This window comes from Nanorana parkeri, unplaced genomic scaffold (assembly GCF_000935625.1).
Source record: "Nanorana parkeri isolate BGI_ZX_2015 unplaced genomic scaffold, ASM93562v1 scaffold2097, whole genome shotgun sequence".
Lineage (NCBI taxonomy): Eukaryota > Metazoa > Chordata > Amphibia > Anura > Dicroglossidae > Nanorana > Nanorana parkeri.
Window position 1 is genome coordinate 166,527 of NW_017308365.1, and position 23,452 is coordinate 189,978.

The following is a 23,452-nucleotide window of genomic DNA, read 5'->3' on the forward strand; positions in this document are numbered from 1 at the left end:
AGCCCTTCAGTTCTACTCAACCGAAGGGGTTCCTGGACCAAAGCTAGCCGAAGGATCAGCCGAAGCTATGGCTAGATCCTTCGGCAGCTTTGTGAATAACCCCCATAGTACTATGTGTCCCCAGTTATAAATGAACAGGCTGTGAAAGTTCCCTTCCAATGGCAACCCCGGTCCCTCACCTATCTAGGCATCTCCATCCCGTCTAACTTATCGGATCTTTTCCAACTAAACTATTTAGCCCTCCTGACACCCTAAAGATGGAGACCCTACCAAAACTTCTATACCTTTTCTAAACTATTCCTAAAGGCCACCCGAAACATTTTGTTAGTACTTTACGCTCCATGGTAAATCGTTTTATGTGGCAAAAGGGCTATTCCCGTTTTCAATATAAAACTCTATGCAGACACAAATCCCAGGGTGGGGTGGGCCTGCCCGACTTTGAGATATACCATAAGGCCGCTCTCCTATCCAGAATCTTAGATTGGTTCCCACCTCCCTCGTCACAACCCAAACCATCGGTGCTGATTGAACAGGACCTGAGTCCGGTAGATCTTAGAGCCCTGCCATGGAATCCTCCCAGTGAATCTGCTGTGTTCCCTCCCCCCTCCCCCCTTACGATTGCAACTTTGAAATAATGGCATGGTACTTACCACGCTCATTCTCTCACCACTATGACTAGTCCTCTCTTCCCTTTATTTGACAACTCTCTGTTGTCAAATAAACTCTATTCCCCACTAGTGTGTTGAAAGGATTAAAATAGAACTATGAGGTGAGTGCTTTTCACTCACCTCATAGTTCTAGCCGACCTGTGACAATGAGACTGTCACAGGTCGGCTCAGTAGACCGGGAGGTGAGCGAACACATACCGGAGCTCGCTCACCTCTCGATCCTGTCACGGCTCTCTGCCGTGACAGAGGAGGGGCTGGATTCCCCCCTCCTATCCGCCAGCGCTGACTGGCGGAACGGACAGGGGAGGGTACAGCTTGCTCTGCCTCTGCCCAGTCACGCAGCTGGGAGGATCCCGGCATAATTGTCGGGATCCGCTTCAGCTGCGGCGTCTCAGTATACCGCGAGCAGCAGCTCGTGGTATACTGAGCCTAGGGTGACGGGAGAACGCTACTTTGTGTTATCCCGTTACCCTAAGGAGAACTATGGGGAAAAGCCTTAACCCCATAGTTCTCCTTTAAGGGTCACTGGAGAGGGAGTAATCTCATGAGGGAACTCAATAAATGAACTCAAATGGGAACATTAGGAAACTCAAAGAAACAAGATGGATATATGAAATGGATTGTTTACATCTAAATTGGTAAAGTAAACGGTTTACGCGTTTCTGGGGCACGCCCCCTTCATCAGGGTTTCTAGGGGAAACGCCCCCTTCATCAGGGACCTGATGAAGGGGACGTGCCCCAGAAACGCGTAAACCGTTTACCAACACAGGGATCGAGGTTACTGGTGTTTTACATCGCTCCAGATTCTCCCTGCCAGGGGTTCGGTCCTCTCACCTTATTCTACTGGTTTTTATTCTACCCAACTGTTGCAAGTACAGCCTTAGAGCTGCGTGTTTTTACTATTAAATAACATTTTTACACTATGGAGGCGCTCTCTTTTGTTCCTTAACTCCACTTTTGTTGAGAAAAAAAAATCCAATCCACTCTGGGCAATCAGTGTACATTGCAAGGGTTTTAACAAACTTTGTTGCAGTTTCCTAACACTTTCTCTTGTTTCCAAACGGATTCCTGGGTCCATAATAATTGGCTGGTGGGCTTCCTGTGTTGTCTGCATCCCTTTAGTAGTAATTAACTCTTAAGGAGGGTTAGAGATCTCATCAAAAATGAAAATCCTATTGCAAGGGATGCCTAAAATTTAGGGCTGGTAATGATTAAAATGTTCGTGTTCGATTAATCGAAAATTGTTTTAATCGATTAATTTTGATTATAACACACATACAGATCCAACTACATTGGCCTATACACATACAGCACAGCAATGAAGTAATAAAATGAACTAGGATCACACTACTCCAGCACGTTAATAATCTCACGTGCCCCACTCAATATGGCCGCCGCTTGAGTGGCAACTGAGAATAATAACGTGCTGGATTAGTGTGATCCTAGTTCATTTTATTTCTTCATTGCTGTGCTCTATGTGTATAGGCCAATGCCTTGGCTGGCGCTCGTGCAGAAAGTTTTTTTAAAAATGCAAAAAAATCGATTAAAAAAAATGTCATCGATCAAAAAGATTAACGATTAATCGAGAAATTAATCGTTAATTTGCACAGCCCTACTAAAATTGTATCTTACTGCAAATGTCTGGAAACATAAAAGTCTGCCAATCACAGACACAGAAAGTGACAGAATGCCTTCAGGTCGCCATACTGCATTGTTTTGTTTTAAGATTTAGCACATTACAGCGGTTAATGTTTTAAATGGAAAGGTAATTTTTAACATTAAAATTACAAAATGGCTTTTGCAACAACTACATATGGTTTATTCATTTATATTTTTTAAATTGGAGTTACCCTATTACATATTGTATGGAAAGAAATGGGGATGCATGACAGTAGATTTTTACATTTAGAATGGGTTAGAGTGATAGTTATAAATTTGCAGGGCTTGAAAAATCCACTCGTCTGTGACGAGAGGACGGTGGAGCCCGACGAGCAGCTTCCCGGCCGGCCGTTGTAGTTGTATGCTTTACATTCAAGCATACGGGCATCTCTGGAGACGCTCGATCGCTTGTATTAGCAGCTGTCACTGCCGGTCCCAAAATCCGTTGTGCCCGATGCGGCCAGGACCGGCACGGCTCTGTGACAGGAGTTCAAAAGGGAGTTCAGTATACAATCTCTCTTTGAACTCCTCTCAGTCCCCGAATGCAGCAAGTGATGTATATTACATCACTTGCTGCATTCAGTCTCACTCTCCAGCTACAGAAGCTGATGAAGCAGATCTCTGCTTCATCAGCTTCTCTGGGGGTCCCTAGGTGACATTAGGGGTATTGGAGACCCCTGATGACTCCATAAAGAGGACCTGTCATGTAAATTGGCTATCACATAGGGGGCTTCTTAGCCCCCCATGTAATAGCAATAAAGTTGTGTGTAAAAAAAAAAAAAAAGTAATAAAAAAATTAAAGAATCATAAAAAAAATAAAGCATAAAAAATAAACAATTTTTTAAAGTCCCTGCTCCCCACATACACACGCACATATGTGTCGGGTGCGCCTACATGCGAAAACGACGCACGTTACATATCGCCACAAACGTCGGAGTGAGAGCAATAATTTTAGAGCCATTAATCACTGATAATACTAAACTGATGAGCAGTAAAAGTGTTTTAAGCGTCGCCTATGGGCGTTTATTGTGATTTTGCGGGCGCACGCAAGGCTTGACATGTTTGGTGTCTATTTACCCGACGTGACCCTGACTTTTATGTTTTAACAAAAATATGGGTAAGAATAAATATTTTATAACATAACGTAGGGAAACGTTGTTTTTTACATTTACGGTACTTTTTTCATTGTATTAGTAAACCCCCCCAGTGGCGATTATATACCTCCAAAAGAAAGCTCTATCTGTCCCAAAAAATGTTAACATAAATTGCAAGGCTATAGTCCGGTCATGCTGACTGGTGACATTTTTGACTGACTGGTGAGACACCCTAAAATTTTTCAAGCCCTGTAAATTTGTTTTTAAAAAAGTCTTCTTTCCTGTATATATCATATTGACGTTTTAACCACTTGCTGCGGACGGCCGGACACAGAAGTGGTTATGCCAAGAACACAGCTGCTGCTGCAGCCATGTTCTTGGTGCCATTTTAAACAGCCAACGCATCGTTTGTACCGATCGGCGGCTTCCCTAGGCTACGCTGTCCCCTGTGCGGGCCCGGGACCGGCACGGCGGGTCTTCCCGCAACAATCAGAGAGAGATCAGCAGGCTTCCAGCCGCTGATCCCTCCTCCGATCACTGGACTCGGAAGTGATGTGTATTGTGGAGCCAGGAGAATAAGCTTGGGAAGCAGATCCGTTTCTTTGGGGTCCCTAGGTGACATTAGGGGTCTGAAAGACCCCTAATGTCAGCACAAAGAGGACCTGTCACACCCTCTTTTCTATTACATAGGGGGCTTGTTAGCCCCCTGTGTGATAACAAAGTTAGTGTAAAAAATTATTTAAAAAAATGAAAGTAACATATAAAAAAAACTTTAAAAAGGGGGTGTGGCTAGCTGCCGGGAAAGATGGCTGTAAGATGGCACCAACCGACCCCTGTAGAACATTCATATGCTTTCAGCATCCCTGTGCCAGCTTGCCTGCAAGTGTGACCCCTCGCCATCACCCCGCACGAACATCAGACGAAATGACAGGTGGCAAGAAAGGTAAGGAGCAGCGGCAGGTCCCGTCGCATACTCCGCGTGGATCCAAGATGGCGGACGCACAAAGCACTATAGAGGAGCAGGGCTCTCCACAACACTCTCCTGAGGTATTTGACTCCTCTTCTATGGATAGCCACCCCATGCAGCAAGGGGACACCTCTATTAGCAACCCGAGACTCTGCTTTATTAGACAAGTTTCGCTTACAAACAGAGCTCAATTCTGCTACTGACAAATTGACTGCAACTCTCACTAAGGAGATAAGAGATATAGGTGCCCGAACTGACATATTACAAAGAAAAATGGATGTTGTAATTACACTAGTAGATTCCCATAAAAGGGAAATGGAATCTATGTCCACTAATCTCAATGCTGCATTGGATAAGCTAGAAGACCTTGAGAATCGAGCTAGGAGAGGAAACTTGCGTGTCAGAGGCCAAAAGCAGGAATAGCATTAAAACCACTAGAATGAGTCAATTTGAGCTCTCAGGCCACCATCGGTTCGCTCTATGTAGGGGGTTGACTGTGGGTGGTCCCGTGTTACCAGAGCGACGGCGGGCCAAACACTAATGCGCAGGCGCAAGGTTTTTGCGCATGCGCAGTTGAGGTCCACACCGCGGACGGGCGTCCAAACACACTCAGGTGTGGGGCGTCAAGTCCGCGGTGGGGGCCACATAAGAGGGGATGATGGGAGGGACGGACATTGGAGGCGAGCCGCAGATGCGAGGAGTTAGGATTAGAGCAGCATAAAAGCAGACGGACGTGACATACAGGCTACATACTCTGGATTGTCCTGACTTGAAAACAACAGGTATGTGGATAATGTGTAGATAATGGAGGGACGGATAACAGGATAATAATGCCAGCAATGATAAATTACCTATAATATGAAAAGTGGAGCTACATATATGGACGACATTTTACTGGGAGGGGAGGGGGGGAGTTTTGGGTGCACTAATGAAGTTTGGTTGGCCTTGTGAGGCATTATGTGTGGAGGGGGGAGGGCTAATAGAATGATGAGGATATGAACGACGGGCACCTGATTGGGGAGCAAGTAATAGAGATTTTTTCTTCCCTTTACAAATAAGTTTGTTTCACATAAAAACCTAAGAATAAAACTAACATATCACTTAGAAGTGGATGTATGCTTCGTCCACTCTACGAGTAATTTTCACTCAATTCACTATTATGATCATGGTGACACTACACACTTACAGTAATACATATAAACAGATAGGGATGGAACACTAGATGGGGTTTATCACCCCTCCTCTTTATTTAGGAACTTTCAAACACAATGAGTCACTGCAATAAAACACCCTTTTTTTTTTTTTGGTGTGCCACGTTTTATTTATACCCACATAAAGTGGTTTATTATGATGATTTCTGTCCTAATATTTGACATAGGACCATAATAACATAGCACTGGATTTATAAAAGGATTAAAGAATATGGAAGACACATGGACCCATTAGGTTAGACGGGTAAAAAGGTCATCTTGGGCCAATGATCCACCTAATACTTATAAATACGAGTACACACACATATATGTACATGAATATGAACATACACGATAGGAGGTATGACGTCCTATAGAGAGATATAATAGCTCAACTAATTCCTCGGCACAGGCGGCTCTCCAAAAAATTTGTTCGTTCCACGGGCACACTCTTTTGTGGCCCTAGGGCCCCCAAATTGACCCCTGGACGGAGTGGTGACGTCGGGATATCGATCCCTGTCTACACTTGATCTGGGGAATTTTATCCGCATCCGGGAATCCCATCGGGTGGTAAGTGAGAGGTGATTGGGCTATGGGGGTGATCTTGGTGATGGGTGTCCCTCTGTCCGGAGGAGCCGCCAGAAGCACAGTTTTCTTCGGTGTTTAGACTGAATGGATTTATATATGGCGTGATCTAGATAAACTAATTCAAAATCTCCTATTAGACAGATCCATGCTCCCCTGAGGAAGCAATATGCGAAACGCGTAGGGATTGGATACATGGATCTCCCAAATGAATGCGCATGAACAAAATGAATTGGAACTAGGATGCAATGGTTTTAATGTACTTATGATAATGAACTAAGATTCTATTTCATGAAATGTACACATGTTTTATTATATGTCAAATAAATATTTTTTTATATCAAAGAAATCAAGTGTTGGTGTTATACCTCTCAAAAAAACCCCACTTTTCTGTGTGTTGTTCCAAATGGTTATTACCTAAAGGGGGAGAGGTTACACCCGGTGACCACTGAGGTAGCAACTCACCATTGTATTTCTAAGTACTATTCAATGGCATAGAGAATTGAAGCCATACCTAGACAACCTCCGATCTAATGGCATTACCTACCGCTGAGGCTTTCCCATCAAACTTCTCCTCGCCATCTCTGGAAAGTCGTTTGTTGTGTCCACTCCCAAAGAATTGCTCAAGGTTTTGCTGACTTGGAACTGCTACCCCCTCCATCACCAACATTGTCGCAACTTACTTCTAGCCATCGCTCTCCCCAGCTGAGTCCTATTTGGGAAATGAAACAGGGACGCCGATCCCCGTCCATCACGGCAACTGAGGAACTTCCCGCCTATCCCTGACCCAACTTGAAGATGGACTTTCCTACCTTACTGTTTTTTTTTTCTACAACTGTGTCCCCAGTAGGGGGTTGGAACGTTTCCATGTTTTTACAGGTTTACTTGCTTAGATACGATTGCATTTTACAGTTTATGTGACTCACCGTTGCCTTTGTTATACATGGCTGACATCAGCTTACCTTTCTCTACCAGATTGAGTAGCTTAGCCTTATGAGCACAGAGTGTCACACAAGGTTCCATATTGATATGTTTTTCGCCTTTACTACATATATGACACTACTGTTACTATTATATCAGACCCCTCGGGTCTGATTGGCATACGGTATTAGTTTAGTTATTGATTTATAATTTTCTAGTTCTCAAGGGAGCCGGTGGATGATGCCCCCCACCATGACAGGCAATGGGATGGGTTTCCCCTGCCCAGTTAATTGTCCCTCCTGTCCTGTAGGACAGTTTGATACAAGATGCATAATTGCTTTCTTTAAATCCGTCAATTCTCTGTTTCTATGGTTTTGTTATTTACTTGTCTCTTATCTCCCTCTCTTTGGATCTGGTGACCTCCTATACCTGTTGGTGGCTCTTCTCCGGTTCCATCTCCTAAGTGGTATGAGGTTGATGCATTGTTATTTTTGCTCCCAAAGACTATGAATGATGGCTGCTAAATTCACCCTGATCTCCCATAAATGTACAAGGCCTGAAGTCCCCCTCTAAACGTAACAAAGCGTTTACTTACTATTCATCTTGTCACGAAGATATAGTCTACCTGCAAGAGACTAAATTTGCCACCACCTCCTGTCCGAAATACCTACACAAGAACTTCCCCCAGTTTTATTGTGCTAACTTTAAAGAGACGAAACAAGGAGTATTGATTGCCTTCAGCAAAACCATCCCCTTTATCTGTGATAAATTGTGGGCCCGACAGGTCGTTATATTATCCTCTTGGGGACAATACTTGATGTCGAGGTTACCATTGTTTCCTACTACACTCCTAACGCACATCAACTTAGGTTTCTCTCACATTTATTTCAAGTGATTAAACATCACGCTAGAGGACTTCTGTTACTGGCAGGAGACACCAATTTGGTGATCAATCCTGAGCAAGACAAAACGGGGAAGATTGGGGCACAGCCTAGGGACCGGACCCTATCTTTTGACGGCCCCCTGCTCTCTGCTATGCTGAGTGATAACCACTTAGTTCATGTGTGGCGGGAACTGAACCCCAACACGAAAGATTATACATACTTCTCTAACCCCCCATCAGATGTTTTTGTAGAATAGATCATATTTTTACTACTCAGCACTCTATACCCTCGTTCACTGCAGCAAGAATCAAAATAACCCCTTGGTCGGATCATGCCCCCAATATGGTACATTTTGACCTAGAAGGTGCTAGACCTTGCCACTGGCAACTTAATGACTCTTTACTTTCCACTATTGATAATTTACCCTATATCGAACTATGTGCTTGTCAACATTTTGAGGATAACGAGGGTTCAGTTTCGTCTCCAGTGAGTTTATGGGAAGCGCATAAAGTTACCATGAGAGGACATCGGACTGAATTATCTACTCGCAGGAAGCGGGAATGTTTGCGGAAAATTGGGGCTTTGCAGGAACAATTGGACCGCCTGGACAACTCCTTGAAGGCCAAATATGACCGTAAAGTATTTGCACAGATGTCCTCCGTGAAAACCCAGTTGAATTTGCTGTTAAACCAGCAGTCAGAAAAGAGTCTGCGGTGGTCTAAACACAAATTCTATTCCAGAGCTAATAAACCTTGCTCCCTGCTGGGGAAGAAACTCAACACACTACCTACCCAACTCCCAAGGTAACGTTACAGCAAACCCAGTTAAGATTTTAGCACTTCACCGCTGATTAGCTTTTTACCGCCATCAATCTCCCACAGATTTCTCGAGACGATTTAGAACTCTTGAACACTGGCATACTAGATGAGGAAGTTATTGCATCGATTAAGAACCTCAAACCTTCAAAAGCACTGGGTCCGGATGGCTTTTTGGCCTTGTATTATAAAAAGCTAGCTGACCCCCAGGTTAACATCTCTATATAACTCGCTTGAAACTGGCCTAGCATTACACTCTTCCCCACTTCTGGCGTATATTGCCATGGTCCCGAAACCTGACAAGGATCCCTTGGATCCTGGCAACTACAGACCAATTTCACTTTTAAATATTGACATAAAAAATACTAACGGAATTCTTGGCCACGCGCATCAACACTTTCTTACCCACACTTGTACATGGAGATCAGGTAGGATTTATCCCACGAAGACAGGCTAGCGATAATGTCCGGACAATTGTACATGTTATTGATGTCCTTAAGTCTAGGGGCATTCCAGGTTTTTTATTGTCCTTAGACCTTCAGAGAGCCTTCGACTCCATATCTTGGGATTATTTAACGTATGTTTTAGGGAAATGGGGCCTTAATGGATCCTTTATGGCATGGCTCCAAACGCTCTATTCCAACCCTACAGCCCAGGTTAATATCTGGGGTGTACGTCTCAAGCCTTTCCTATTGCCCGGGGCACACGTCAGAGATTCCCTTTATCTCCAGCACTTTTTGTATTAGCTATTGAACCTCTGGCCCTTCTCATACGTTCTAACCCCAATATTAAGGGTATTGAATTAGCGGGGGTCGAACACAAAACCAGCGTATTCGCAGATGATCTCATGCTTACCTTTACTCAACCTCATACCACTGTCCCAAATCTTCCGGCTCTATTACAACGTTTCCCTATTATATCTAGTCTTACAGTCAACAGGAGCAAATCCGCTGCTTTGAAAGTGAATCTACCCCAATCCTCATATGACCATCTGTGTGCAAACCACACCTTCTCTTGGGCGAAAAATTACATAAAGTATCTTGGGGTACAAATTACGCCTTCCTATGAAACTTTATACGTTGCAAATTACATACCACTCTTTCGCTCCTTGAAACACCTAATGGCAGAATCTCAATCTCTCCTGATTGGCAGAGTTTAAGATGACGTTACTACATAAACTCTTGTACTTTTTTATCCAACACTGCCTGTGGCGATACCACCATCTGCCCTACGTTCCTTGCAGTCGAGTATATTAGGTTTTGTTTGGCACCCCTTGAAGGCTAGAGTTTCGAGAGCCACTTTATATAAACATAAAAGAGATGGAGGTATTGGATTGCCTAACATATGGCTTTATTATCAACTTTTCCCACTTATTTCTTTTCATCAGAAGGATAAACTTCCCACTGTGGATCTTATTGGAAATGCCCACGTGCTCCTTATAGCTGACAGCTTTACCTTGGCTTCCTTTCTGTGACAGGCCAAAAACCTTGAGCAATCACATGAAACATGCTCTGAAAGTCTGGAACTCGATTAAATAAATCAGCGGGATTATTGTCTTCATACTTAACTCTCTTACCATTAACTGTGAAGGTTCTCATTCATCCAGGTCATGGTATATCTGTAAAAAATAAGTCAAGGCAACTGGGCTTGCTGTATTTTTTTTGAAGATGTTTCACTGGTCATCCAATCAGCTTTCTCAATTCAATTATTTTGTCATTTGTAGGAGATTATAGCAGCTTTCTTAAGGTGCCCACACACCTTACAATTTATCTGCAGATTCTGTGGTCAGATGGAAAAGGTGCAACAGATTCCTCCATCTACATTAAACTGTGTGGATGGAGGAATCTCCACCTGGGCCAATCTGTAGCACTTTTTCCACCTGACCATAGAAAATCTGCAGATAAATTGTAAGGTGTGTGGGCATCTTTAGAGGTTTATTTTGTTGCACTGTTTACTGTACTTAACACTGATTATTGTGCATTGCACTCAGCACAGAATTGATGTGGATAGTTGTTTGTGGATACTGCAAATTTTGGGTATATGCCAATGTATGCTGGAAGTCTAAGGGTTGCTCTTCTGAAATTCATAATACCCAAGACCGCAAGAGACTAGACAGTTTGGCAATTGCTTATTCACATACTCAGACTGACCTCTGTCATCTTAGGGTCTTATCATTTTGCAGTTACCACTTTTACTCTTCACTGATGGTTATTCTGTGCATCTAGAAGTCACAAGGGTGATTTTTGGTTATTTAAGTGCTACACTTATTAGATGAACTAAAAATATAATTCCTTATTGCATGCTGCTGTTGTGTGTTGGGTTATATGAGCGCAGACCCTATAGTTTTTTTTTTTGAGAAAACAGTTTGTTTTACACATTTTAAGTACAAACAGTGCATCCTATTCACATGGGCACCAGTCATAGCAATACAGTTAACAAAACAGAAAACGGCAAGGTAAAAGTAAAACAAAAATAGAAAATAAAAAAGGGGAAAATTTAAAAACACAGTACAGGTGGAGGGGAGCGTTTCCCAAGGTAGCTCACATAGCGAGACAATGGACCATATATACATACATGGCTAAGACTTAGTAATGAGAGAAAAATAATAAAAGGGGGGATCCAGTGGTGGAACATGGGACCGCTCATAGCCTGGTAACATAGCAATGATACAAATATATCCATGTCCCATATAAAGGACTAACAAGTCCCCAAAACCTTATGCATCCATATCTACTGCAGAGTCAGTACATCCCAACCAGCTATCCCAAACTTTGTGAAACTTATCTGGGCATCCTCTGTGGACATGTGTCTTGGTACAATGGTAAGTTGTCATAAACCAGTTTTTTCCAGAAAGCCATAGTTGGAGGAGCAGGCTTCTTCCAGCACATAGCAATAGCCTTGCGGGCATAGAACAAAGCTAGGGCTAAAAGTGTGCGTTCAGAATTGATTGGAGCTAACTCCTCCACCAACCCCAGAAGGCACACGTTCGGCGACAGGGTTAGAAATAGAGAGGTGACCTGTGAAATGTAATCTATGATGGAATGCTACCTTATAGTTGTTTTAGTTTGTTGTTGAGCCTGAAGGCCAGGAAGTCATCATCCGGAGTCTCCAAGTCAAGTATTGTGGTGAAGACTTCAAAATGTTCCAGAATGTTGTTTGGGAGATGAGACTCAGGCAGCCCAGGAGTTCTCTACAGCCTGTTGTCCATCACGAGCATCATTCAAAGGATGGGAAGGAAGGAACTCCAGAGCCCGATTTCATAGCTACCAGACCAGGGACAATCTCCTCCAGGAACAGCTCCAGAAGTGGATCTGAGACGAGAGTGTCTAAAGGTTTTCCTCTAGAATGAACACTCTGATCTAAGCTGTGTTCAGAACTAGATGCAGATACTCATACTAGTCTGTTCCAGCAACAATTTGTGAAGGTTCAGGAGTCATCTGAATCACTAATACCTGGATGGTCAACCTCATGTCTGAAAGATCATGTGCCAACCACTTTCTTAACAGGACACTGTCTAAGTATCCGACGAATGTAGCAGGGCTAGTGTAGAGGCCAGCAACTAGGTAGGACAGCCTGGGACTGCTGGTCTAGGAAAGAACTTGCACGTGGGGGTTGAGGATGTGAAGAAACAAAAGCCATGTTTCTTAACAGATAGGAAGGATAGAAGGAGGGAGAAGACTTTGCAGTCTGTTCCTTAGGCTTCTTCCACTGGGGAAAATTGGTGCTCTTGCTCCCAGTAGCATCCTTGATGTCATTGTTCAGAGATGATTAGAAGAGACGTTGGCCCTTGAATCCATGTAGATTAAATGCTTTTTACATTAGGGTTTTGCAGTCTGGCATTTTAGCAAAAGTGCATTATACATATGAACGGACATGAGACATGTGTTAGAAATGAGATGGAAAGCTTCTAGAAAACCGTCACAACTTTAATTTAACAGTACAGCCATTTGCTTCATGCGTTCTATAAGCAAAGCTTACACCTCAATAGCAGTTTAACCACTTTTAACTCTTTCACTGCCACCAGTGCAAGGCTTAGGTCGGCTACATTCCCTTCTGCTATAGGTCAAGGTAAAGCTGCCCATACACCTTCCCGTTGTCACGCTGATCCCGGGCTCCGATGTGCCTGGTGCGAGCCCGGGACCAGCATAGTGCCTCTGTGACAGGGGATCAGAGGGAGATCGGTACAGGATCTCTCTCCGGTCCCCTCTCTGCTGTAAGAATGCGGACATGATGTATATTACATCACTTCCGCATTCCTGTTTCACTCTCCAGCTTCAGCTTGGAGAAAAGCTGATGAAGCAGATCTCTGCTTCATCAGCTTCTTCTGGGGTCCTAGGTAACATTAGGGGTCTTGGAGACCGATGTCTCCATAAAGAGGACCTGTCACATCCTTTGCTATCACATAGGGGGGTTTAATAGCCCCCTATGTGATAGCAATAAATTAAAGTGGAAAAAAAATTAAAGTTTCCCCCAAAATGTAAGTTACACATAAAAAAAGAATAAAACATTTTTTTTTTAATGTTTAAAGTCCCCATCCATACATACACGCGTGCAAACATGCGTCGGGTGTGCATACATGCGAAAAGGATGATTTTGCCCATTACGCCGCACGTTACATATCGCCGCGAACGAACGCAGAGCAATAATTCTAGGGCCATCAATCACTGATAACACTGAACTGATGAGCGGTAAAAGCTTTTAAAGCGTCGCCTATGGTCAATTTTGGAGATGGTAGTTTTTTGCGATTTCAGGGGTGCGCAAAATTTTTACGTTTGACATGTTTGGTGTCTATTTAACCGACGTGACCCCGTCTTTTATATTTTACCCAAACAAATTGGGTAATAAACGTTTCATAACAATGTAAAAAAATATATAATAAAAAATAAAAACCCCAGTGGTGATTAAATACCACCAAAAGAAAGCTTTATCTGTCCCCAAAAATTGTTATAAAATTCAGAGTTAGGACTTACCGGTAACTCTATTTCCATTAGTCTTCCAGGACAGCATCACGAGATGGAATCTCCTCCCCCACAAGAGCGGTTAAACTCTAGTTTGGGAATGAACTCTCCGTTTGTGCAGAGTACACAGCACTTCTACGTCCAGTAGTAAGTGCCTGGCAGTAGAGGACAATGTGATTGAGGACTCTGTATTCTCAATCCTTCTCCATCCAAAAAAGAAACATCAGGGGTTTAGACCTCTGATAACAATACTTTTAAAAAAAAAAAAAAAAACCCACACACACAGAGGTAATGCACGTTACGTGTGTTGGTGCACCGCGGTGTACCAACACACTAAGGGCCCATTTACAACAGCAGGTTCATGCTATGTTGTGCATTACACACAAGCTACTGTGCATGTGCAATTTTCTTTTTCAAAAACTTTTCTAAAAACTTTCATCACAACACACAGCTTACTCAGCGCTGTGATTGGGCATTCCTGCAATGCATAGGTGTGACGCCAAGCTCCAAATGTTTGGCGTAAGTTGCTTATATACAGTTTTTCTTACCTTCGGTTTTCACTGTTTTGCAAAAAGGCACATTTACAAATAATTAATAATAATAATAATAATACATTTTTATTTTTTGGATTTAGTAGGCTATCTAAAAGAGATAAAACAGCCTAGAATCTGCAGGAAAGGACACAAGAGCGTGTGTTAATGGCCTCTGTGATTAAAGTCAGCAAATAACTGGGTAATTTGGGTCATCAAATCTTGCATGACTGTGGTAAAAACCTCAGCCGAAAGAGAAAAGCGGGCAACCTCACCCAACAGAGCCAAAGAATTTACCGCGTTCAGTCTGGATTGACTGACCTTGAAGTACATCCATACCAAGAATATTTTCAGGCAATTCTGACACTAAAACATTTGTCCAAAATCCCGGTCCCTTTCCAATAGCCAGTTTCACCCGTGTCCTAATTGCTGGTGTGGTCTGCCCTCCCAAACCTTCTACATAAATCACTCCTCCTTTGTGATGGGAGGGATCACCATGTAAAAGTGTGACTTCAGCTCCAGTATCTACTAAAGCCATTACATGTGTGGGAGAAGAGAATGATGTGGACTGGGCTACAGAGGAAAATTCCAGAAACAGTTGTGCAAACTATGCAGGGATTGTTACCTCTTACTTTGAAACAGGAAGCCCAGAAATTAATTGGAGTCGTGGGATTCTGGAGATCGTTCATCCCACATCGTGGACTGATATTGAGGCCCATATACAATGGGACATGGAAAAAGACTGAGTTTTATGTGATTCTAAACAGCAGAATGCATTCCTTGCTGCTAAAGAAGTCACTTTTCAGCACAAAGGACTGAGACTGATGAGACCAGGAGAACAGTTTCAGCTGGATGTAGTTGAGCAGGATGATACCAGATCCTGCAGTTTGCAGAAGAATGAGATTACAAAGGTGGCTGCAGTTGTGCCAATTGATCCAGTTTTGATGAACTTGGCCAGCTGGGCCCACAAGCAATCAGGACATTTGGGGCAGAACTGTGAGCAGCGAAGAGGATTGCCCATAACCATGGATATGATAAAGACTATGATAGGAAACTGTGCAGTGTGTGGAGAAGTGCAACAATGGCAACTACAAAGGTATTCCACCAGGAGCATCGAAAGGGGCGAGAGGCATGCAGAGATTTGGCAGGTTGACCTTATCGGTCCCCTGCCCCGAGGAAACAATGGACTGAGATATTGTTGCACTACAGTTGACACCTATTCAGGACATTTGCTTGTCCGACCTTGTAAGCGAGCAGATCAAGCTGCAATGCTCCATTTGCTCCAGAAGATCATCGTTGCCTATGGCTACCCAAGGGAAGTTCAAAGTTTGCACTCTACCGGATCTACAGAGCAAGAGATGACCAAAGATTCTGGAGTCTACTGGCTGTGCCACTACCCATACCATTCACAGGCGGCTGGGTTAATTGAAAAATACAACGGGCTATTGAAGGACCAGATACGCAAGCTTACACCCACACATACACTGAGGGGGTGGGATCGGGTCCTTATACAGGCAATTCTGTTGTTAAATTCTAAACCGATAGCCAAATGCACACCGTATGAGGAGGATAGTGGGGGCTGGAGCACAGGTTCCACAGCTGGAGTGCAGAATACAGTATTTACATGATGTTCCTAAAAGAACGGGTCCTAATGCTTACCAGATCACTGCTTCCCATGAAATTGAAACAATGTCTGATATGTCTGAAACTGAGGCCTATCTAGGAATAAGAGGAGATCTGGCAGGAAGGTTTGAAGTTATATTTGCATTGGCAGATGAGCTTCAGGATAGTGATTGGGACTCTGACTGGTTAGTTGACACTTCTCAGTCAGAGTGGAAAGTGAAGCTCTATAATGTCAAACCTTCCAAAATAAATTGTAATATGACACTGGGAAATATCAGTATATTTCCTCTCCTCCCTATTGATGTTCTTTGGGAGGATCACAAATGGGTACAAACAGTTGGCAAAGTATTGGTCAGAGAGAGGAGAGGCAAGAAGCCAGTTAAAGGAGAGATTGTAGCGGAAGGGCCGGGGTCTACTGTTTTTTGTGTTGTTGTAATGAACATATTACACACTCTGTTTTCCACTCCATAGGCTGTCTCCGATTTGACCCATGGAGAAAGTGGCTTCAGGATGAAGAGAAGAGGAAGACAACGGGAACTGAGGAGAATAAGCCTACAAGACTGGACTTTCTCTCATGAACTTTGCCAAAAGATTGAAACACCTCTTTAGTAGAGGAACTTGGGGGGTTGTTGTATCTATTGTGAATGAATGTTTGGTATGAGTGTCATTAGTGGTTAGGGTACACTCATTTTTCCTGTGTGGTGTCTGAAATAGTCTAGGGCGCAATGTGTTGCGATATATCTTAGTGGACTTTCAGACACACATAGATTTGCAATAAAGACAGAGGTTTTGTTTGTTTGTTGATAGAAACTGGGTTCATACAATGGAAGGTGCCACCTAAACAAACCATACTGGTTTTTCACAATGGTGTAGCTTGTCCTGTATTGATTCGTATCACAATGGGATGGTGATCGTAAACAGTGACACCTAGCCTGGTCAAGACTCAAATCAAATCTGGACTACTGATGGCAATTTATGGTACAGCGCTGCCACCTAGAGGTGGGAAAGTGAAATGTATTGCATTTTCCTAAAGGTGAAAGGGGTGGCGCTTCCAAAGTTTTAGGCCAGTTTTCTCTCAATAAAAAGCCAGTAGCTGAAAGGTTGAGGAGCACAGCACTTCACCAGACCAGGGCTTCACAGGAGGGGGACAGTACGAGGACGCTTCACAAGACGAGAGGACTTGCTTCAAGACCAGGACATACAAAAGGATACAACGAGAAGCCATTCTTCCTAGGCCAAGTCCTGCTCATCACGGAATTTGTGGAGCCTGCAGCCTGAGCCAAGTACATTTTCAGCGTTTCCCCTCCTAGAAATCATACATGTACTAGAAGATAGTGTAGTGGGTGCATGTTATAGTTTGTAGCAGCCTGTCTTGTTTATGTATTTGTTTGCTTTTCCTGTAACTAAGTTTGTACACGCAGCATTTTTGCCAAGTAAAGTACTTTTAAATGCTACTGGGTCAGTTTCCTTGAAGTTTACTGCAAGAACAGACAACAAATAGAAATGAAAGTTTTGCCAAGCTTTACAGCTGGGCTCATCCTTGGGATAAGCTTGACGTCTCTGGGATTTGTAGTCCAGAGCATTACACCCACACATACAGTCCAGCAGTGTCTGGACGCACTGTAACTGTAATGAGGTCTGGGCACCCCAAAACTAATTAGGAAACCTTGTCGTCCCCTCAGTTTGTTGAAATTCATCACTTCTAGTTATAATTAAATCACACCGCCCATTAAACAGATGTGTTTGGGGGCGTGGCTAGCCGGTGATGTGAGCGGACGTGGTGTTTGTGAGCTCCGCATCTGACCCACTACCTACACTTAGCAGCCATCCCTGATTTCTAGGAAAAAAGAAAATAGCACTGCGCTTCAAACTCAAAAAAATGTGAAAAAAATAGTATAAAATGTGAAATTGTCACAAAGTGATACACAATTTTGTGTCATACACAACACCTGTGTTGCACAATGCTGATGATAGTAAAAAAAAAAACACTAGGTCTATGGCTAGGCACACACCTTACAACCATCGCAAGACTTTTGTCTTGCGATGGTTGTAAGGTACTTGCATAGGCAGATCGTACTTGCGATGATCGCAAGCCACGCCCCCTGAGGGGCAGGCTTCCGATGGCCGCAATGCTGAACGGGCAGTGTGCGCTTGCGCACACTGGCCCGTATGGCTTTTATCGTACGGACATGCCACAAACCCGCCGAACATCGTACGATGCTCGGTAAGTTTTCGAACATGTCCGTAAGTTTAAAGTCGTGCGACCTTACAGTAGTAGAGGTCGCACGGCTTCCACACACCTTACGATAATCGTACGATCGCGGGATATCGTAAGGCGTGTGGGGACCTTAATGGTCTAGACCAGGGGTCAGCAACCTTAAACACTCAAAAGAGCCATTTGGACCCATTTCCCACAGAAAAGAAAACACCAGGAGCCACAAAACCCTTTTGACATCTAAAATAAAGATAACACTGCATATACCGTTTTTTTACCTTTATGCTATGTATAGCATGTATATAGGTATATGTGGGCTTAGAAACGCACTGGACTCAGGGCTTAGAAACGCACTGGACTCAGGGCTTAGAAACGCACTGGACTCAGGGCTTAGAAACGCACTGGATTAACGTGGGAGCGTCTGCACAACCTATACAACTGGCCTTATAATTCAACTTTGTTACCCTTGACGAACTCAGATTACTTCCCACCCGGGAAAACTGATGCTCTCTTCCTATCCTGGACAGAATCTACATGCTTACACCTAGGAGACGTTATACAAGGAACTGAGCTCTGCTCTCTACAATCTCCGAGAGATAAATGGGGGGTACATCCAATGGACTTCTGGAGACACAGACAGCTCCAACACTTTGTTTTCTCACTCCACAGACCTCGCCGGTCTCATACAAGTTTTTTGCCCTTTGAATCTATCCTGGGGTCACCCACTCCTCTAAGTCATGGCCTCTCTGTGACTTATAAGATCCTTCACAATCTCACGGATACAACACCACCACCTTTCATAAAGAAATGGGAGCAAGAACTCCACCACCCGCTATTCCCTGCTCAACAATCTAAAATATTGCAAATGTGCTCATCTGTATCATCAGATAGTTATATGATGGAAGTGAACTATAAACTTCCAGCCAGATGGTTAACCATTTAACCATACCTGGTTCCGCACACCCTGCACGCCATTTCTCCTGCGACCTCTTTCTTATGCTGGCGAACATGCGGTGCAGTGGGCACCTTTGCCCACATATGGTGGCAATGCCCGTTAGCACAGCGGTACTGGAGGGAAATCACACGCCTCATAACCTCCATAAGTGGCATTCCCACGCCTTTAGACCCATGGATACGCCTCTTCCATCTTAACCCCCTTTCAAGGCGCACATACAAAAAGACCATAGTACCCTTCATGCTCAATGCCGCCAAAGCTCTCATTCCAAAACACTTGCGCTCCTCCCAAATGCCAACTGTGGCGGAGTGGTTGAGTTGCGTAGATACATTGAGGCTGATGGAAGAACTTACTCATGCTCATAAAGATGAATATAGCAGCTTTTACAAAACGTGGGCATGCTGGTTACACTTTAAATCCTCAGATGAGTTTGTGGCTCTGCAAGCCAAGGAAATCACTGTACCGTCTGGCTGAAATAGTCAAAGTGTTCATTTCTAATACTTACCGTGTATACTTGAGTATAAGCAGAGTTTTTCAGCACATTTTTTGTGCTGAAAAATGCCCCCCTCGGCTTATACTCGAGTCAGCGATTTGTATTAACCTGCAAAATCTGAATAAACATTTAATTTGAAAAAGTGACGCACCGGGCCCCGGGGCTTAGTGACGCGCCGGGGCTTAGTGACGCGTCGGGCTTAGTGACGCACCGGGCTTAGTGACGCACCGGAAGCCCACCTGAGAGTGACCCTGCAGAGCACACCATAGATCCTGCACAGCCCATCTGAGACTCTCTATGGTGGGCTCTGCAGGACCTCAGGTAGGCTAGTCACCGGGGTCCCTTTCGCTGTACCTCCTCCCAACTCCTATTACCTGCTGCTGCTGGGGCCCGGCCTCCTCCACCCCCTCCCCTGTCACCTCTGCCATGCCGCCACTGGTACAGCTGATACTCATGTAAGAGGCCCCCCAGGCTGCACAGACCCCTCACATGGGTACCGGCTGTACCCCCCCTTATGGCGGTGTTCTATCAAAGTTTGCGACTAAGTTACAGTGTGTGAGCGGTGACGTGGTCACACATTTTTATGTAATCCCGCCCAGTTTTTTGGCGGTGGAATGTGTGACCGCCATTAGGTCAAGCATTCCAACCCTTTCTCAGCAGTTCCAGGGCAGATCGGCATCGCAAATCATATGTGCAGGAGAACTGATCTGCCCTGAAACAACTGTTCGGTCCTGAAATGTCACTTTTTTGTTTCAAATAATATTTATTGAGTTTTATAAAGGGTACAAAAAGGTATGTATTCATACATACAAACCAACAAACAAAGTAATACTGTGAGCCCATATCTGGGATTACAACAGGTACTGAAATAACCAGAAGTGTGAGTATTCAATTCTGTTTATAGACAAGATAAGAAGCAAAACCGGGAACTACCCTTACGGCCGTTTCCTGGAGCCATTAGTCAGTATTCATGGGATCATGTGCGTCACATTATAGGCGAGTTCTTTTGCTCCTATTGTTCGTTGACCTGTCACCACAACTGCGACACGTCAGCGGGATGTTGTTGCCGACCTTTGGGGGGTTCGGGAACTCAGAGTATGGATCAACCATTACAACTGAGTTGTGAAAGGTTAGGGTGGGAGCATAGGGAGAGGGAAAGAGGGATAGGTCACGGGTGGGAGGGTTGGGGTGGTAAGTGTTAGGGTATTGTTTAAGGGGGGCCTGTGTGACAACGGGGGGATGAGGCCGCCTCTTTTCCCATGCTTCGTGCAAAGCGTTTCAGTGTAAGGCAGTAAAAGCAGCAGTGCCAATGAAATAAGACCAGCAGATCCATTTTGATCTGAAGGCATCTAGGGAGTCTTGTCTAGTAGCTTGAAGTTCCTCCATCTCAAATACGTGGCCCACTTGTGACAACCATTCTCGTATAGTGGGTGTATGGTCTGTCTTCCAGTGGCGAGGGATGATAGTGCGTGCAGCATTGATGAGGTGTCTATGGAGTGTTTTAAATGCACCCTTGGGGCGATCGGGTACCCAATGTAAGAGAGCGACTGTGACGGTGAAGGGGAGTGCGGCTCCGGTTATTTTGTGAATGGCTGCAAATACTTTTTCCCAGAAGGGTTGAATGAGGGAGCAGGACCAGAAGATATGGGTAAGGGTGCCCTTTTCCGTGTGGCATCTCCAGCATAACTGGGATACTGATGGGTAAATGCGGTGTAGTGTGTGGGGCGTCCTGTACCAAGATGTGAGAAGTTTGTAGTTCGTTTCTTGCATTCTGCTATTAATAGTACATTTGTGAGCTGTTGTGCATATGTCAGCCCAGGTTTCGTCGGAGAGTGTGGTGTGGAGGGTCTGCTCCCATTTAGAGTGTGGGCGAGTTATTTGTGGGGAAGAATAGTCTCGTATCAGGTCATGTAGCCATGAGATTAAGTGTCCAGTCCAGCCTTTCCCTAGGCAGAGTCTTTCGAAGGGGGTCAGGGTTCTAGAGGTGGATGCTTTGCGTGTGTGGGACGTGAGGAAGTGCCGTATCTGCAGGTATATGCACCAGGGGAGTGAGCCCCCTCCTCGTGAGTTCTGAAAGGTTAGCTTTATCAAGGAATTTACTGGATTTGAAAAATAGATGAGCTCGGAGGGGGGGTTCCTGGGACCAATGCAATAGGAATTCTCTGGTGGAACCTGGAGGGAAGTCCTGGTTGTGCATTAAGGGTTCCATGGGACTGTGTGATGAGGTGAGAATGTTGCGGCGCCGTTCGGCGGAGAAGACCGCTAAAGTTGCCCCAATGAGTGGATGGTTCTTTATAGTGATGGACCACTGGGTGTCTCTAAGCCATACCAATGATGTAAGAGGAGTGGCAGGTATTGCATTCTCTAGTGTTGCCCATAATTTCGAGTATGTATGGAGGTGCCAGTGTACAACTCTGGTGAGGTGTGTGGCCTTGTAGTATGTGTTTGTGTCAGGAACCCCTAATCCACCCATATGTTTAGGTGCTTTAAGCAGAGACCAAGCTAAGCGAGGTCGTGCATCTTTCCAGACAAAGGAGGAAAAGCTTGCATCTAGTGCCTTGAAGAATGTGCGCGGTAGCTTGATGGGTATGGTTTGAAATAGGTACAACAGTCTGGGGAGGACGTTCATTTTCAGCATCGCTACCCTTCCCAGCCAGGAAAAGCTGTGTTGCCTCCAAGATTTAAAGGTCTCTGAGAATTGTGTCGCGTATGGTCGCGAAATTGGAATCATAAAGAAGGGATAAATCTGAAGTCAGCTTTATTCCTAGGTATTGTATTCGGGTTGGCCTCCATAGGAAGGGGAAGGATGATTGAAGACGATGTTGCATGGCGTGAGGTATGTTGAGGGGCATGAGCTCCGATTTCGTGAAGTTTATTTTTAGGTTGGAGAAGGAACCGTATAGGTCAAATGCATTCATTAGACGCTTCAGAGATGGCAGGGGGTCGGAGAGGATGAAAAGTAGGTCGTCGGCATACGCCATCGTTTTATGAGTCGTGGGCCCTATTGTGATACCACTTATTTGGTCATCTTTTTGCACTGTTCTAATGAAGGGTTACAGGACTAGTGCGAAGAGCGTGGGGGGATAGTGGGCATCCTTGACGGGTCCCGTTGGATATTGGGAAGCTGTCCGAGAAACAGCCCATTGTTCTCACTCTAGCTCTGGGGCAGGAATATATGGCTTGTATCCAGGTGAGCATGCGTTCTCCTAGGCCTATGTGCCTGAGGACTGCGAACATGAAGTCCCATGCTACCCTGTCGAATGCCTTCTCCGCATCTGTCGACAACACCAGCGTTTCGAGTTTCCGTTGCTGTACCCAGTGTGTAAGGTTCAGTGCTCTGCTGGTGCTGTCTTTGGCTTCTCTACCCGCAATGAAGCCCACCTGGCAGGTAGAAACCAGGTCAGGCAGCAGCGGGAGAAGGCGATTCGACAGGGCCCTCGTGAATAACTTCAGGTCCACGTTAAGTAGGGAGATGGGCCTGTAGCTCGCACAGAACTGGGGGTCTTTACCTTCTTTGGGGATCACTGTGATATGGTGTTGTGGTGGTGGTTGATGTTTGTGTGTTAAGGAGTTGTAAGCCGTTAAACATGTGGGGGAGTAATGCATCTGTGAAAGATTTGTAGTACTGGGATGTGAGGCCATCGGGGCCAGGGCTCTTGCCCGGTTTTGTTTGTTTGAGGGAAGTCTGGAGTTCCTCTATCGTGAGGGGTTTGTTTAAGGCTGACAATAGTGTTTTGTCAACCTGGGGCATGTTGGCTCGTGTTAGGTATTGAGTAATGTGGGATAATCGGGTGACATCTAAGGGCTTCGTTGGGGTAATTTGGTCAAGATTGTATAGGGTAGCATAGTATTCTTGAAGACAGGAAGCTATCTCTGGAGGTGAGTGTAGTAATAC

General features: G+C 44.6%; 1 long non-coding RNA gene across 1 annotated transcript; it reads right to left on the reverse strand.

Annotated features, from left to right (window-relative positions):
* Positions 1-690: 690 nt before the first annotated feature.
* LOC108800682 lies at positions 691-19,658 on the reverse strand. The gene is made up of 2 exons (XR_001942115.1): positions 19,566-19,658; positions 691-703 (listed from the first exon to the last, which is right to left on the reverse strand). It is a non-coding gene; the product is annotated as an uncharacterized LOC108800682 (long non-coding RNA).
* Between the last annotated feature and the right edge of the window lie 3,794 nt (positions 19,659-23,452).